General features: G+C 33.3%; 1 long non-coding RNA gene across 1 annotated transcript in view; it reads left to right on the forward strand.

Moving 5' to 3' along the window:
• LOC149086732 (uncharacterized) overlaps positions 1–16,452 on the forward strand; it is a 41,261-nt gene extending 24,809 nt beyond the window's left edge. The window contains exons 2-3 of the long non-coding RNA XR_016192514.1: positions 15,941–16,056; positions 16,231–16,452. This is a non-coding gene — a long non-coding RNA (uncharacterized LOC149086732). The remainder of the gene's footprint in view (positions 1–15,940; positions 16,057–16,230) is intronic.
• The last annotated feature ends 518 nt before the right edge of the window (positions 16,453–16,970 follow it).

Consider the following 16,970-nt stretch of genomic DNA (forward strand, 5'->3'; position numbering starts at 1 on the left):
GGGGGGAGAATTGGGGCTAACTGCATGGGCGGAAAATTTAGGGGCGGAAGTTTTAGGTGGGAATAAAGTAAACCGTTAAAAAATTATCAAATTTTAAAGTTTTGGGGGCAGGAAAAATCCTAGTCACGACCCTGATATCAGGGGTGCTGAACCTTTAAGAGAACGCTTGCCACTTGAATGATTTGGAAACCTGGAGTGGTGCCACTTGAGCGATTTAGTAGTATTCCGCGGACCTACTTTGGTAATCGGTCGTTCTATCCACGCAATCGAATGAAATATTTCATGTGATTTCCAATATTTTATACATTTTTATACAGCAAAATGAACATTTGAAAACACAAACTAGGATCACCTTTTTCCATGGTAGATATTTGCATTGGATTTTTTATGTTATTTCAATCGCAGGCCCATTAGCATCTATAGTGGAAGCTGGAAATAAAGGGGTTCAGATATAATCAACGTCGCATAAAAAATGCCCAAACCATATTAGTATGAACAACGATTCAGTTCTTTGTTTTAAACAAAATTAGATTTGAGATCGTGGGCCACATCAAAGGATTACGAGGGCCACATTTCGCCCACGGGGCCATGGATTGAGCGTGTTTTAAATCTTCACTGAATAATCTTTAATAAATTTACATCTTTCTGCCAATATGGCTCTCAGAATTGAATCCAATGCTCTGTAATATACGAGTTCTTAAATGATACGTGAAAAATCAAACGATCCGAACAAAAATACACAAACTACCCTTTTTGAACCCTTTCACGAAAAATGTATATTTTAAACACGTTTCCCAGAAAATGAAACGTTAATAGATATATAATAAAAAGATCAGAGTCTCTGGAAATTAGTTACGAAATTGATTAGTTGTTAAATGAATAACATCATTTTTCAATATTTCGAGAACATCAGCGCGCAACGTCTCCTCTCTATTATTATTATTATTATTACTACAGTATTCAATTATAGTAATGCAAAAAGATCGAAAACAAGAAAATTAGATAAAATACTTTTGTTTGGTTCGAGAGTGATTCTCTCCTACTGGATCTTTTCCGTGGTCATCGATTCTGGCAATAGTTTTTTTTTTCTACTTGCGCAGGTGGGGTTTTCCTTCCTGGAATATATCACTATTTCGGGCAGGGCTGGTTACCACAATAACCTAGATGAATTTCCTCAAAATGGTTATTCTCCGTGGAATAATTCTAGTAAGTAACGCTGTCGTGTTTCCGCCGAAAGAAGAACAGAAGCGAATTACATTCGCGTATCATCTACGAATTGAATAATATGGAACGCAATTAGATTGATTGGTTAGCTCGAGTGCAGCCGAACTGACGTTTCTGAGCTAACGTGGAAAAACTTCTGATACGCATAGTAACGTAACCAGTTGAAATACCAGGGTAAGCTAAAATGATTGCCAACCTGATTACAAATGACAACTTTATTGCAAACGTTTACATAAAGAAAACTTTTTTGTACAATACAGTAAAACTTCGAATAACCGTCACCGTTAGGACCAGGGCTTTGACAGATACAAATACAAATACAACGCCACAACAGACAAAATTCCCAACGAGGTGGCTGAGAAAAAGATGCCCATTAAAATATGGATGTCATATATTTCAAAAATACAGCAACCCAATTAAAAATGCAATGAATAAAAATTGTAGAGAATATATACACATGATAAAATACTATACAATGCCCATAAAGAATACTTTTGGTTGTCTTATTCTAAGAATGGATAGCTTTTCGATTTACCCCAACATGTTTATCGTATTTCTTTTTAAACGTGTCAATTGTGTTACAATTTACTACCTCCGGGGGTAAGCTATTCCATTTATTAACAACCCTATTAGAGAAAAATATATCAGAAATCTCTTAATACATTCAGTTGTAAGATTATGTATTTCTAATCTCTCAGGCTCCAGAAACATCAACCACAAAGCAATACTGTCAAAACTATTTCCAGTATTGCAAGGTTTATTATGGTCGATTATGGTCGATACAACAGTTTCCCCTACATGCAAGCAAAAGCTACACAACCACCAACCAGTCTCTTCTTACACTCCTTCTCATTACGCTTTAAAATATTAAACTTTGGCAACAGAAAAAAAAAATTAATTCTGGTTTGGACATTCAGTGAATACCACGAAGAAGTTCCCAAAATTCCACACATTGGCGAATGGTATAAAACAATGGTGAATGAATAAAGGAATTTTTTAAATTTTATACAACGATGAAGCTATTTTAGAAAAAAAAACAAGGGTGTAGGTCTTGAAGGATCACGACCGGAGAAAGAAGAAATGGTTTCAAAAATGAGCAACAAACACTGGATACAGAAAAGAAGTTGCGTCAAACGCTTTTCGCAAAAGGGTCGATGATTTCTACCCACTCTTCTTGTATTCAACCAATTAATCACTCGATACTTTTTTGCCCGGAGCAATAGAAGTTACTAAACCATTAATTAAGCAATGAGAGGATTGGGTGAACCTATCCACGCCGACCGACAGAATTAATTGAAAGAATTACATCGAGAAGCGGCAAAAATAAGGGAGAAATTATAAGATTGGCGATACTGTATTGATTATGCTACTCTTTGGTCAAGATACGATGAGTGAATACAGAAGTAAATTTCACACACCAACATTTCCGTGATATTCATTTTCACAGCAGTGTTGTGAAAGGAAAAAAAGGTTTATTGAAAAATTTCTTGAGGAAAAATTCTATATTAAATAGAATTAAGGTCTCCAAGCTAACTAATGTTTATGGGAATGTTGTAGAGCCGCACATAAACCCGCTACTGCTCTCGTTTACTGAATTGATGATACTTTAGGAATCATATCATGACATAAATTTATAGGATTTAGGAGGGTGTAAGTTTTGACTATGAGAATGTTAGGTGTGTGCATAACATGTTACGGTAAATGTGATAAATCGATGATTATATGTATCCAAAATCGCTGATTATATGTATCCAAAATCGCTGATTATATGTATCCAAAATCGCTGATTATATGTATCCAAAATCGCTGATTATATGTATCCAAAATCGCTGATTATATGTATCCAAAATCGCTGATTATATGTATCCAAAATCGCTGATTATATGTATCCAAAATCGCTGATTATATGTATCCAAAATCGCTGATTATATGTATCCAAAATCGCTGATTATATGTATCCAAAATCGCTGATTATATGTATCCAAAATCGCTGATTATATGTATCCAAAATCGCTGATTATATGTATCCAAAATCGCTGATTATATGTATCCAAAATCGCTGATTATATGTATCCAAAATCGCTTGTGCCTAATCACCAATCGTCTCTTTAAGTTTGATAAATTCTACATCTATTACTTTTACCGGGGTATTTATTACTTTTGCTGGATGATTATGCGTAATTCCCGAATGGAGTTGATAAATATTGAAGAAATAATGCAGAAATAACACTCACATTAAACCACTTATCATATTTTCTCCCGTACGTGATGGATATTTCGCTACCTAATTTCGCCAAAAAAATTAAATTAAATGAAAATACGTGTTGTGAATCACAGTCTTGTGATATCGGCTTTCTTTATATTTAACAACATTTTTAAACGCAATCAACATTACCGATCAAATCCATCATCCTGGACTGAAGTCTCAGTAAAACGTCCGGTAAATTTAGTCCTGATTATATCTCTTCATTGAGATAGAGCGGCGGGCCAAGTTCTGGTTAGGAGATAAATTGAAGTAATTCATTGAATATATCACATTTACCAATACGAGCCCCAGCTGTAAATTTTATAAATTCGCAAAATTTTTCAAACTTACCAAAATGGTCGGCGATTATGCATAATAACGGGATTCACATCCCATTTACATCCCAACATACAGTGTCTCATAAATTCACTAATATTTAAAAAAATCATTAAAAGAATTGGTATATTTGAATGCAGTTTGCAAAAAAAAGTTACTCCCACAACGGGAGATTTTCTCCTTCGGTACGGGAAAAAAAATTAGCTCAAATTCTTGTCGATAGAGGGTAGCCTACTGCATGAAAGTCTGAAAGGAGTGATTGTACCTGAAACTTTCCTCAATTTCTTATTTGTCCAAAATGTTCATGAAGCTTCATCCGGAGATTTGTGGCTGAGAAACATGTCGTGGCCGCTAAAATAACTTCACCTTTCGTACTTTATCTGCCGATGTCAACATCTTAATGAAAACATTATACAGGGCCGTAACTAGGATTATTGTGCTCTTTCTCCGCCTGGGGCAAACATGATTTTGATGCCCCCCCCCCACCGCTTTAAAATTCAATAACTTTTTATAGCGTTGTTTTTTGTTCCCATCTAAAATTTGCCGCACCCTAAATTTTAGGTGATGTAGAAGTTGCACTCCCCCCCCCGCCCCCTATAGTTCCGGCGAGCCTTACGTAAGCGTTGGTAACAGCAAAATTCTGAAATGAGCACCCAGCATTTCATAGGACCCTTATTTGCATATTTCCAGTTATTTGCTTTCATGCAGCGTCCTCTACCTACGAAAATTTGAATTTTATAAAAAAAAAATTGCTTTTCTTCTTTCAAAAGATAAAAAGAATCCGTTTTCATGGGAATGATTTTTTTTTCGCAAACCGCATTTAAACATACTAATTCATTAAATTTTTATGAATTTTTAAACCTCTTTTTGAATTTATGGGACACCCTGCGTGTTGAGATAGAATTGTGTTCCAACTTTTATTTTCAATGAAATTTTGTCTGGCTGCAGCTCCTCAATTTCTCAAAGCTGGATGATTTCGGAATGACCACCACGCGATTCGAAACCGAAAGAGAAAAATGTCGGGGCGCACGGACGTGAAAAAAAAAATAGACAGAGAAGGGGAATCCGAAAAGATGCATTGCCCACAAGGTCGAGGTCGAATCTTTTGAGGCTTTTAAAGCAGATTTAAAAAAAAAGAGAGAGGTCGACCGATCTGTCAGCTTCCATGGAAAGCTGTAAGTATTACTGTATGCCATTGTTACAAGAACGTAAGCCGACACAAGACTGTTGTGCGAGAGTAGGGTTATTCCACCCTCTTCCGACAATTGCCCACTAGTGATTCACTGATCTCTTCTTTCATCCCCCTTCGTTTGTTGTGTGAAAGGCATTTTCATGTAAAAAGGAGAAATATATTGTATATTGATGGTATTTGAATGGAATAGGTTCTTTACCAAGTAAGCATTGGAATAATTCTTGACATTTATAACTTTCAAATATTCTCTTCCGTTTATGTTTATGGTTTTTTCATCAAAGAGATAAAAATAATTTCTGTAAAAATGCAATCCTCTCTCTTTGGGGACAAAAAAAATTCGTCCGTAAAAGAGGGGAGACTGTTAATCGAGAGTTTGAAATGCATACTTCTACTATACAAGGAGAAATTCTCATTTGGCAGTAAAAGAGAGGTGACGCATCTGAGGGGGATGTCCGTTAAGAGGGTTTTCACTGTAATAAAATAATATTTAAAAAATAAAAATAATTTTAAAATAATAATTAAAAAATTTTTTTTCAAATAAAAAAAAAATTATCTAACACCTTGCACATATTAAATACAGTGGATCCCGCTTATAACGCTTTTCAAAAAACTCTCATGAAAAAACGTTGTGAGCGGGGAAACGTTCTAATTAAAGTCATTTCGATTATTTACAAACAATACTGTAATTCATCTACAGGAAGCATAGCTAACAACTGGCAGCACAATTCACTGGTGAACCGTTGATCCTAGGGAAATACTTTCAATTATAAAAAGTATCCAAATAACATGTGGACCTCAGATAAGTCATTCATATTGCAAGGGATTATATTGAAATAAAAAAATTAACTTTTTATAAGGATACCCTATGCTCAAAAACCCAATTAGAAAGTTGTTGCTCTGTATCTCTTTAGGCCAACAAAAAAAAGTTCTACGTTTCTATGTGCGCTATTTGCCGAGATATTTAAATTAAAAATGGAGAAAAATAGGGGAGAATCAGAATAAACTAACGGAAATGTTTTTTTCCTCATTTGTGCTGTTTTTTTCCCAATTTTTCTCCCTTTTTGTATTCAAATGTCTCAGCGAATATTTCACTTAGAAATGTAGAATTTCGTTTGTTAGCCTCATGCAAGACAGGGCAACAGCTTTCTGATTGGTTTTTCGATCACAGGGTTATATTTCCATAGTCCATATATATATAGCTATATGTTTTATATTTTTATAACGATGTATAACCCCTTGCAAAATTAATTATTGCGTATCTGTTGTCCACACGTTATTTAGATACTTTTTCCTAATTGGAAGTAGGCCTATGCCTCTAGGATCAACAGTTCGCTAGTAAACTCCCGTGCAAACTGTTAGCTATGCACCCTGTGTATATAAAATATATTTTCTGTGTGTGTTCTCAACAGACTTACAAAATTTGAGACTGATCTCCGCCAAATTTTACATATACAGTGAAACCTTACTACAACGACAAATCCCTGTACAACAATATTTTTTGCAAGTCGTGTTTGGAAATACCTGTAGTCTAATATTAAACTACCGTTTCTCGATACAACGACGATCCCTATACATCGATGATTTTTGGGTCTCCTGAGTGTCGCTATATCGAGATTTCTGTATAGCCCAGCAGGGCTGGACACATTACCAAAAAATTTATATGCCTGGGTTGCAATGTAATAAATTAGATTTATTTACACAAAAAATTATAGAAAGGTAAATATTGTAAATATTTTTTTTAATCGAAATATTTAAAGAAATAAGGAAAAACGTTTTACACATGATATTTCTTTGCAATGGCTTATCTCTTCTCTTGTGATCCTAGTATGAAGGGAAACCGGGCAGCGCCGGGTATTTTTGGTAATTTTATATGAAAGTAATTATTCGTATTTTATACATGATACACCCAATTTCACGCGCAGATAGTAGCAATACGCAATTTCTCTAATCAGCTTTTAAATTTTAATTCAATTTTTTGTAACGTTCTTGCCATATTTGAAACACTGCTGATGAATGTACCACAAAACTCAGAGCTTTCATTTAGCTGTAGGTAAATCTTCCGAAACCCTTATGTCTACATACAAATAAATAGTTATTCGAGTCGTAAACAAAGACAATTCATGGGGGAGTTTAAACTTCACTCTCTTTCCCTTGAATGGAAATTTCACTTTATACGTCTTCAGTAAGAAAACGAGCAAAGTGTATACGTATTAAAAAAAAATAATAACAACAACCTGCGAATCCTACGCAAGCGGAAACTGTAGTATGTTGTTGTTTTCTAGGCGACTGGTATTTCTGGGCGATTTTTCCATTAATCTTCTACGAAAGGTAAGTTGAGGCTACAGAAAGAGAGAGAGGGATGGAGGAGTGGTACCCATTTCCATCTGTATGTGAGTACGTATATATGTGTGTGTGAGAGAGAAAGCCGTGGGCAATACGCAGAGTGAGAAGTGGGGGGGGGGAGACGAGGGGGCCCCACCTCCCTCGCGGGACCCACACGTAACAGTTTTCTATCTTCTTTGGGAACCCGTGATTGATTGTCGAAGTTCGAAGCCCGTTTATTCGGTTCCCCTGTTGCATGTTAAAACCGTACTCGTCCGAATCCCCTTTTGTTATTCTGGACTTTTTCAAAGAATGAATAAAGTTGGAATGAAGAACAGGCAATAAACCTTCAGTTTGCTCTTCTTTTATTCTCTTCATTTCTTAATTACCGAACTACTAAATTACATAAAACGTTGTTCACGTGACCAAACTTCTTAATTTTTTTGGTTCCCCGTCGCAGTTTTACAAACATCTTAACGATTCCCGCTCTACTTTACTTGACGAGGGGGAATACTTGCCCATTTGTATTTTTACTGGATGGAATTCTGAGAACAAATGAATTGAAATAAACTCAAGGGCAATAACATTAAGATCATTTCAAATTATTGCATTTGTATTTGCGATCAACTAAAAATCCAGCTGCTGCATTTTTGAGCAAATTTATGCCAAAAATGTTTTTCCCCAGTCCAATATATAAGAGAAGCAGGCTTTGGTCTCTAGTGGTGTTATGGTATTACATTTGCCCGGACTGCAAGAGGACCGAGATTTGATTCCCAGCAGAAACCAGAAGACTTCTCTTTCCAAATTCACCTCGGCATAATATCTGGAAAAAAATATCTTATCTTTATGCCAAAAATTCGTAAATTTTCATTAAAAAAATTCGTACTTATAATCTTATCTCTTAAAAACAATGGAAATTTTTTACGATTAGTTTCTTACTTGTAACAGTATAAGTTATCTTATTCAGTCATGGAACGGTAATTTTAATTATTATTAAGTAGACCCCTACACAAATTTGTTCTAGTTCTGCAAATATTATTATTTCATAATCACTGAACATTCAACCGTTATATTGTGCTAAATAAATTGTTGATAAACATGTACGTATAAATTAAACAATATTTGTATAAGCCTATATAGCTAAATAAATTTCCAAATAATATTAATGAAAACTAAAAATAGAAACCGAATTTCAAATAAATAGTGATAAATATTATAGCATATTCAACCCTATTATGTACGAATATGTTCGTTCATTATTCGAGAAACATTGAAGCATTGCACAGTATTGATTCGGGAACTCTTAACAGTTTCAAGAACCAACTTGTCATTCATCCCTATGGGGACACACACAAACATAACGTATATCTATGTGCCTGAATATATTACATGCCTAATATGTTTTTATTTCCAAAAATTGTTATTGAGAAAAATTTATCTCTCGTCATATAGGTGCATGAAAGAGTTAAATTACAGCCTATAGTTATGTTTCTTTGTGATCTTTCAAAAATTTTAGTGATCACGAAAACATTTAATGGCCAATTCACTTTACACATGGTATCAAAACAAGCAAGCATTAGTTTCTATATACAAATTTTAAATTAAACATAATTTCTGATGCATCAAATGATGAACCAAAACCTTAATTTCTCTATTTCGCATTTATATCGAAACGACAGTGAGTGAAGATTTTATTTTTATGATATTTTTGTTCTTTAAAAAAACAAATTGTTTCAATGAATGTTATTCAGAGAATGCGCGTATCCGTTTTTATGTATCTTTGCGGCAACTAAACGTTACGAAAAGGCAACAGATTCATTCCAAAATACACAACATCGGACAATACAATCTAAGTAAAATCTGATTAAAATCTCTTTTTGAAACCACCTCCGAATTACAAATTATTTTCACTCATTTCACTTATAACAAAAATTGCAAAGGAAATTACTTAACATTTATACATAAGATCCAAACGAAATAGAAACGAAAAAATAAGTAAATAATAAAATTCGATTAAAAATAAAAAAAGAAAGCCCTTGTTAATCTGTCTTTCGAATGAAATAATCATGTAGCAATTCTTCTCTTACTAGATTTTAATCACTGAAAACCATTAAATCTACTCTAGAGCAATAATCACTCACTAATCAAATCTTTGAATCAATATTAGGATTTCCCTTCGGAACACAAGAGATGGAAGAATAAAGCAAAGTTGTGGTGGGAGTGGGGGGGGGATTTCCTTCTAATTTTATTTTAGTCTCGCAAAATAAGGGAAGGGGAGGGAAATGGTTTTTAATTTATTTCGACAACGTATAAGGTCCCCCCACCTTACGTACACACATAAAACTCACTCCACAAAACTTCTCCTCCTTAGCTTCATCATACAACACAACACATACAACCTTGGTTTAATTAAATATTTAATGAAATACAACATCATCCTTTATTTTATTTTTTCCTCCTTCCACCGGATTGTTTCATAACGTACGTGGTCGGAAGAGGGAGGGTCCGAAGATAAGAAAATTGCACAGTGAGAGCAGAAATTTTTCCCCTTTAAATTTTCTTAGATAACTGCTGCTCTAAGAAATAATATTGAGTAAAACAAAAAAAAAAAAAATTATCGCAAAAAATAGAATAAAATTGCATCTGATTGCAGTAAACGACGGAATACACATGTTCGTAAGCGGAAAAACTTCTACATTGAAAAATTAAATAAATAATAAAGCAAAAAAAAAAAAAAAAATCCAATTTGTATATTGATGGGAATTTCGGGATCTAGATTCACGTTGGTTTTATTAAGACCGAATTCGATGAATTATTTATGCATTAGTTTTATTTTTTTTTTTCTTCTTTTTTATTATTATTCATTGAGCTCTGTTTTATTACTATTATTTTTATTTTTTTGTTCTTTCTACTTTCCATACAAAAGAATTTTGATTAAAATTTCCGGCGAAAATATATATGTACACTTTTTTATTCATTTTCTGTTTTTATCTTCTCGGTATGTGTTTGTTTTTAATTAAATGCGTCGTATGTGGATGAAAAGAGAGGTTTAAAAGAAAGAAAGAAAAAAAAATTTTTTTTTATTCATTCTTCTATTTTCCATTGTTTCTTTTTCTTTGAGAGCGAATTTCTTGCAAGAAAATGATTTCTTTTCGATGCATAATAATAAGCTTGATTAATTCTGACGTGAGTTCTTTCGCTCTGTGTGCTATTCTTTTTTCTTTTTTTTCCATTTTCATTCTTTTTTTCCACCTTATTTTATTTCATTTTTTTTTTCCTCCCGTGTAAGAGTGTTCGTATTTATTTATCATTAACTTGTAAAGTAGCGCTTGGCAGGCGGGTTACGGTTAATTTAAAGGGAAATGAGAAGGAGTTCTCGAGGAAATATTAAATCAACTATGCACTGCCGCTCTTTTCCTTTTTTTTTTTCTCTCTTTCAATTTTACTTATTTTTTAACTCGAAATTTTGTTTTTTACCGGTTCATTTAAATTTCTATGAATTCAGAGGGATTCGGAAAAAGGAGAAACTAAATCCCTGAAATTCGTATCATTGAATAATGCATAGAAATATGGAGTGTATTAGCTTCATAATCAGGTTGGGTTTTTAGAAATGTTTTGAAATGTTTCTGTATACAGTATTAATATTTTACATTTCTTAATATTTGATTGTGAAGAGTTAATCTTCTCTGTTTCAAGTACAGTGATTATAGATTAAATTTTCAATGAAACTCTTTTACACTCAAATTATCGTAATTTGTCGATTTTTTAACGGGTTAAATTTATTTTTGTTGATTCCATAAGTCGTTCAGGAATATTTGATAAGTATTAAACATTATAGATGTCGTATATTTTATTATTAAGGGGTTATACTCATTAATTATAATACGTGTCCAGTTCATTTAGATATTTTTAGATAGATTTTTGTTTTTTCATTAGTTGGAAAGGAGAGATTTTTCCAATTACTCTAGGGGTGCCTGATATCCCACCAAGCATTCAGCTTTAAGACTGCGTCAGCAATATTCATTCTTTACTGTAAACAACGAAGGCAATGTGTCAAGTCTTGAAGAAATTCAGAAGAAAAATTACTCGGTTCCAAGCGTACATATACATACTTACATAACCTTTCTCCGTATCATCCGAGATTCTTCTTGATTCATTGCTGAGATGATTCCACTTGACAGTAGGAAAACAGAGCACTTTGTAAAAATGAGACTTCCATCTTTTTCATGTATCGCCACTCGCGCGAACGTTTTAGAAAAGAAATCGGTCAATTAAACTGCTCCTTCCACACATTTATCGAGCAATAATAATACATTTTCTGAAATCTAGTTACACATAATTAGAAATGTATAATTGATAACTGATTTATTTTTCGTGCTCTTGATTGTTTTCTCATTTTCCCTATTACCCGTATACACGGTGGCACGTATTTTATCTACGAATTTAATTAGCAACCTTGTCAGTACGTATGGCTGCAGACACGGTTAAATTAAATTCTTCGACAGACGAGAGATAGATTTCGGCAGTTATAGTATGTGTAGTATGGGCTGCTATGCGGATAATGACTGCTGATGCGGATAATGTGAAAATCCTTGACCGTTATATGAATCTTCTTACGGGACAAAAGCTTGTGGAATGTTTTACCATGTGCTGGAGTAGACCATGATTTCCAAAACTTTTTTGTTCATCAGCTCCCTGCCCATAATTTTTCTCTCTCTTACACCCCCGAGTCCTTCCCGAGTTATCCCATAGAATCCTATATGAATTCGTAACTAGTACCCCCCCCCCCATCTTCTGGTACATCTTATCACTCTTCTGGAAGGCGATATTGCAGACTTTGCGAAATACTGTCTCTCTATTTTTTGAGGATGTTATGAGACATGTATTACTTGTATCTACTATATACTCCTCCTCGTATAACCTGATTATTGCTGTTATGCCTGAACTCGCACATGGTTTTTGAAATTGTATATGAATGTACATGACTTAGGGTCCTTCAGGTCTTACTCCAGGAAACACCAGCTAAAGCAGAAAGCCTAACCGGGAGATACGTGACGTCATCGAGATCCGTCATCAAAACCCATCTTCCTTGTAAGATCGTTTTCCAGCAGCACCACACACTGTAACGCCGATATGTTATATATTTTACCCACGTTGCTATTATATTTTGTCTTAATGTTATAGAAAAAGAGGTCGAATTAGTAAAGAATTGAGCACTGGAATATAGACGAGTTTATACTCATAATTCAACATTATTTTCAAGTATCAATTAGGACCAGAGTTTTTAATAAAAACTTGACAATATTTGAAAAATTACCCTTTGACGTCAAAACTTCCCCAAGAGCATTAATTTTTCAGAACTTCATTTCTGTTGATTTTAACCAAAAAATATCCATTGAATACCAAAAGAAAATTGAGACCAATTTCAACTATATAATATCCTTTATTTTTTATTTAAGATAGACACGTGCAATACTGTATTCACTAGATATTTTCAGTCATTTATAAAAAAAAATAAATATGTAAAAGGAACTTTTTTCATGTACTGTGTATTTTATTAAAGGGAAGAAAAAACAGTGAATGAATAAACAAATATACTTTGCTTTGCACCTTCCACTATGGATTGCATACGGATGATTGCACGATTCTTATTCATATACAGATGCATAATATTCTATTCTAAGATGTGATTCAAGTAGTAAAAATCTATTTCAAAAATAATGTTTTTTTTTGAAAATGTCACCAGCTTCTTTTTTTGCACATAAATTTTTTTAACTATTTATAACTTCTAAAAGTACATTTTTATTCGAAGGTTCTTTAGAAATACGCTAGCAAAAAATCCACAGAATCCACCACATTCTAAAACTTACCTCAAAGAAATATTGTTAGTACCTGCCTATATTTTCCAAATCTGGCTTTTTAACTAGTACTTGTATATATTTTATTATATATTTATTATATTATATATTTTATTATATATTTATTATATTATATATTTTATTATATATTTATTATATTATATATTTTATTATATATTTATTATATTATATATTTTATATATATATATTTTCCAGTTAAAACATGGAAAACCCAATTCATCAACCACAGTATTTTGTAATTTCTAAAGAACTCAAAGATGTTTATCATAACGCATTGCGAGTCTATTTCGAAAATACACCCTCTGTACACATCATTGGCACACGTAGATTAATTTTGAGAATTATATTTTGAAGCAAGGTGCGATTTATGTTCAAGAAGGGCAAAACATGAACCTAACGAAATTTGTAGGCGGGGGCAAAATTCTATCTAGGAAAACACACCATTTTTTAATACAGTCAGATTTTCTGATATTTTTAATCAGATGCACTATCAGGAAAAAAAATGGTCTGGGCCTATTGTGAAGGGCGATGATTTACATGGAAATTTATATGAGGACTAGTGAACAAACCCACTATTTTGCTATTGATGCAATTATCAGTTGCGATGGCTTCAACAATAAAGCCAATAACATCCAAACCTGGATCAATTTCGAGAATTACATTGTGAAGCAACGAGCCATCTCTATGTACAAGACAGGCAAAATATGTATCTGACCAAATTTATACATGGGCCAAAATTCTATTTAATACTCTATGATTATACACTATTCCCACGTTGATATCAATGATATAATAATCACTTGAATATTTCAAGTTGTTTTTATGTGAAGAATTTATGTATAGTTGAAATCTTGCCTTTTGAAGTGTTTCCAATACATTAATAAAGTCATCGAGAAATTGGCTAATTTCTATGGAAAAAAATAGAAATTTCTTTAACATATAATACAGTCGAGCCCCGTTGTAACGCCACCATCCGGGCCAAATAATTTAGGCGTTATATCGGATCGTGGTTGGAATAGAGTTTCGGAGAGTCTTCATTACATAAATTCCCACATTTATAATGAGCTACTGTATCTCTGTCTTATTAATGTTATTCCATAAATAAAATACCCTATTTTACAAGCATTCAATTTTAAAAAGAGAGAATTCATGAAATTTTGAAAGCTGTACAATATTACTTGAATATTTCTTGATATAAAACTTAAGAGATACATATTTTACTTACAATATTGTTTATTTCCTTGCCAAGAAATAAATAAAATAAACATTTAAACTAGAAATTTTTATCATTAAAAAACTGCACGCACGTGCGTGCTAACGGCTGTGGTAATGGCGATTATTAGGGACAGGCAGCTTCGGTCGGGGAAGAAAAAGGCCGGAACGTGATGACGTCACGGCATCGAAAATACTGAGAGCGAAGGCTTTCTGCTTTAGCTGGTGTTGCTCCAGGGCCCTCTATTTATTATATATTTTTACTTATTTGTTTTGTACAGTCTTGCACTTTTGTGTGTATATTTATACTAGTACATGTTACTTTGAATCTCGTATTTGAATGCATATTGTCTAAGGGTCCTCTTGGTACCTACCCTAAAATAAGGGGGCCCGAACTCATTGTATAATCTGATTCTCTTCGTTATATGTCTGACCTCGCATATGTTTTTTTTTGCAAGTGTATATGAATGTATATATGACTAGGGGTCATTTTGATCCCATGATAAGGACCCTAATTATTTTTTTTTTCTCCTTCTAACTCAGAATTTTCTCCGGTACGACCATGCTTTATCATGCACGGTCCATTTCTGTTCTGCATCCTAATATCGTAACCGCAGATTCATAATTAATGCACACATCATCATAAAAAACCAATAATCCAACTCATCAAATTGAACAACATTCATCACCCTTTTATTAAGATGCTGTTTATATATAAAAGTTGAAGATTTTTAAAAATCTGCACTAACCAACAGCCTGTAGCAATTTTAAATGCCAAACACTCTGAACTCTCAAATAATACAAGTACAGACAGGCCTACCATAAAAGATTGCCGATTCAAAATGTATACAATACCCCACCCTCTATTTAATCCAACTTAATAAAACACGTGATTGTAAATGACTCAATGTGAATTGTTTCATCAATATGACAAAGACATATACAGTCAAACCTTTTTAGTGCGTCACCCGGTTAACACGTCACTCCGCTTACCAGATCACTTTTTGGAAGTCCCTATTATCTTCAGGCAGGAAATGGCACAGCTATGGCTTACTCCGTTTAATGAGTCACTCCGCATATCAAGTCATATTTTTGCTCTCCCAAGAGTGACTCATTAACGAGGTTTGATATACATCTTTCTATTATCATAGCAGAAACTCCGTATTTCTGTAAGTTTTAATATAATTTCTTGATATTATAGACAAATCAATTAAAGAGTTGATTGAATTAAATTTTATACTTAGGCCGGGATTACACTGTAAACGTTTTGTAAAAGTTCTTGTATAAAACATGAAAAATACAACGAATAAGATGAACGGTTACATTCGAGCAAATGCAACCGATCAGTTTATTGGTTGTATTTTTCAAGTTGTATAAAAGCACTTCTACACAACTTTTATAGTGTAATCCCGGCCTTAGAAGAATTTTTATCTGTTTTACAAAAGTAAGAATAACAATTTTTTCGCACTTAGAAACTGAATATAGAAGTATAATTGCATCAGACTCACAAGAAGTTTTCAATCATTTCAGGTACGAAAGCACAGAAGTTAAATCGAATAACATGAAGAAGACAGAAAAATTTATCTGTCTGTCAATTTCGAAGCCAAACCCATCTCTAAGAAGCTGATGAAAGGCAACATTACACGGTTCTCATTTTTTATGTGTACTATTTTTTGTAAAAAAAAAAAAAAATCCGTGAGAAAAAAATCTTTCCTCACTTCCAAATACCTAAAAGAAAAAAAAAGAAATCTTTCTCTTTATTCCTTTTTTATCCTCTGCTTTTTTTTTTTCTTCTCTCTATCTGGATCTTCCAAAACCAGGATCAAGCAAAAAGTAAAGAGGCCTGCAGGATCTCTGGGAGAAATAAAATAGAAAAAAAAAGGCGAGACTGTCTCCTACTTTGATTGACATGGTGGGCCGTCACACGGAAAGTTGTCGACGGGATCTTACGCTCTGGAGTGTATTTTTATACTAAATTTTTTTTTTTACTCTGTGTGTATGTCTGAAAGAGAAGGATTTAGGAATAGCTGGAGAGAGAGAAAGAGAAGTATTGATTTATTTATTTATTTTTTCAAACGAATAAAAGAAAATTATCTCTATGGATAAGGGTTTGTGTGTACTTGCATAACAAATGTTTGAATAAATTAGCATTTGTTAGCTGTTTCTACAGGATGTCCTGTAAGTGCTAATGCGGCCTTTATCTCACCAACCGCTTGGCATAGAGATATGATTCCAGTTTAAGAAATGCTCAAAAGACGTTAAAAAATTACCCTGTTCCAGTATTGAGAGTGAAAATACAGTGTGTAAGGAAAAAAAAAATCTAAATTTTTATATGCCCTCTAATTTACAATTAGAAAGTTATTGCCCTGTCTTTTCTGAGCCCAACAAAAGATTCCATTGTTTCTAAGCGCAATATTTACTGAGATTTTTAAACTCAAAAACCGGAGAAAACTTGGGAAATAGGCCCACTGTAACAGCAAAAACTAACGGACAACGTTCCTTTCCTTCATAGTTACGCTGTCTTTTCCTTACTTTTCTCCGAATTTTTAATTCGAATAAC

Source organism: Pholcus phalangioides, unplaced genomic scaffold (genome assembly GCF_987345545.1).
Source record: "Pholcus phalangioides strain wild (caught in Gottingen) unplaced genomic scaffold, Ppha-v1.0 ptg000004l_1, whole genome shotgun sequence".
In the NCBI taxonomy this organism is placed as follows: domain Eukaryota; kingdom Metazoa; phylum Arthropoda; class Arachnida; order Araneae; family Pholcidae; genus Pholcus; species Pholcus phalangioides.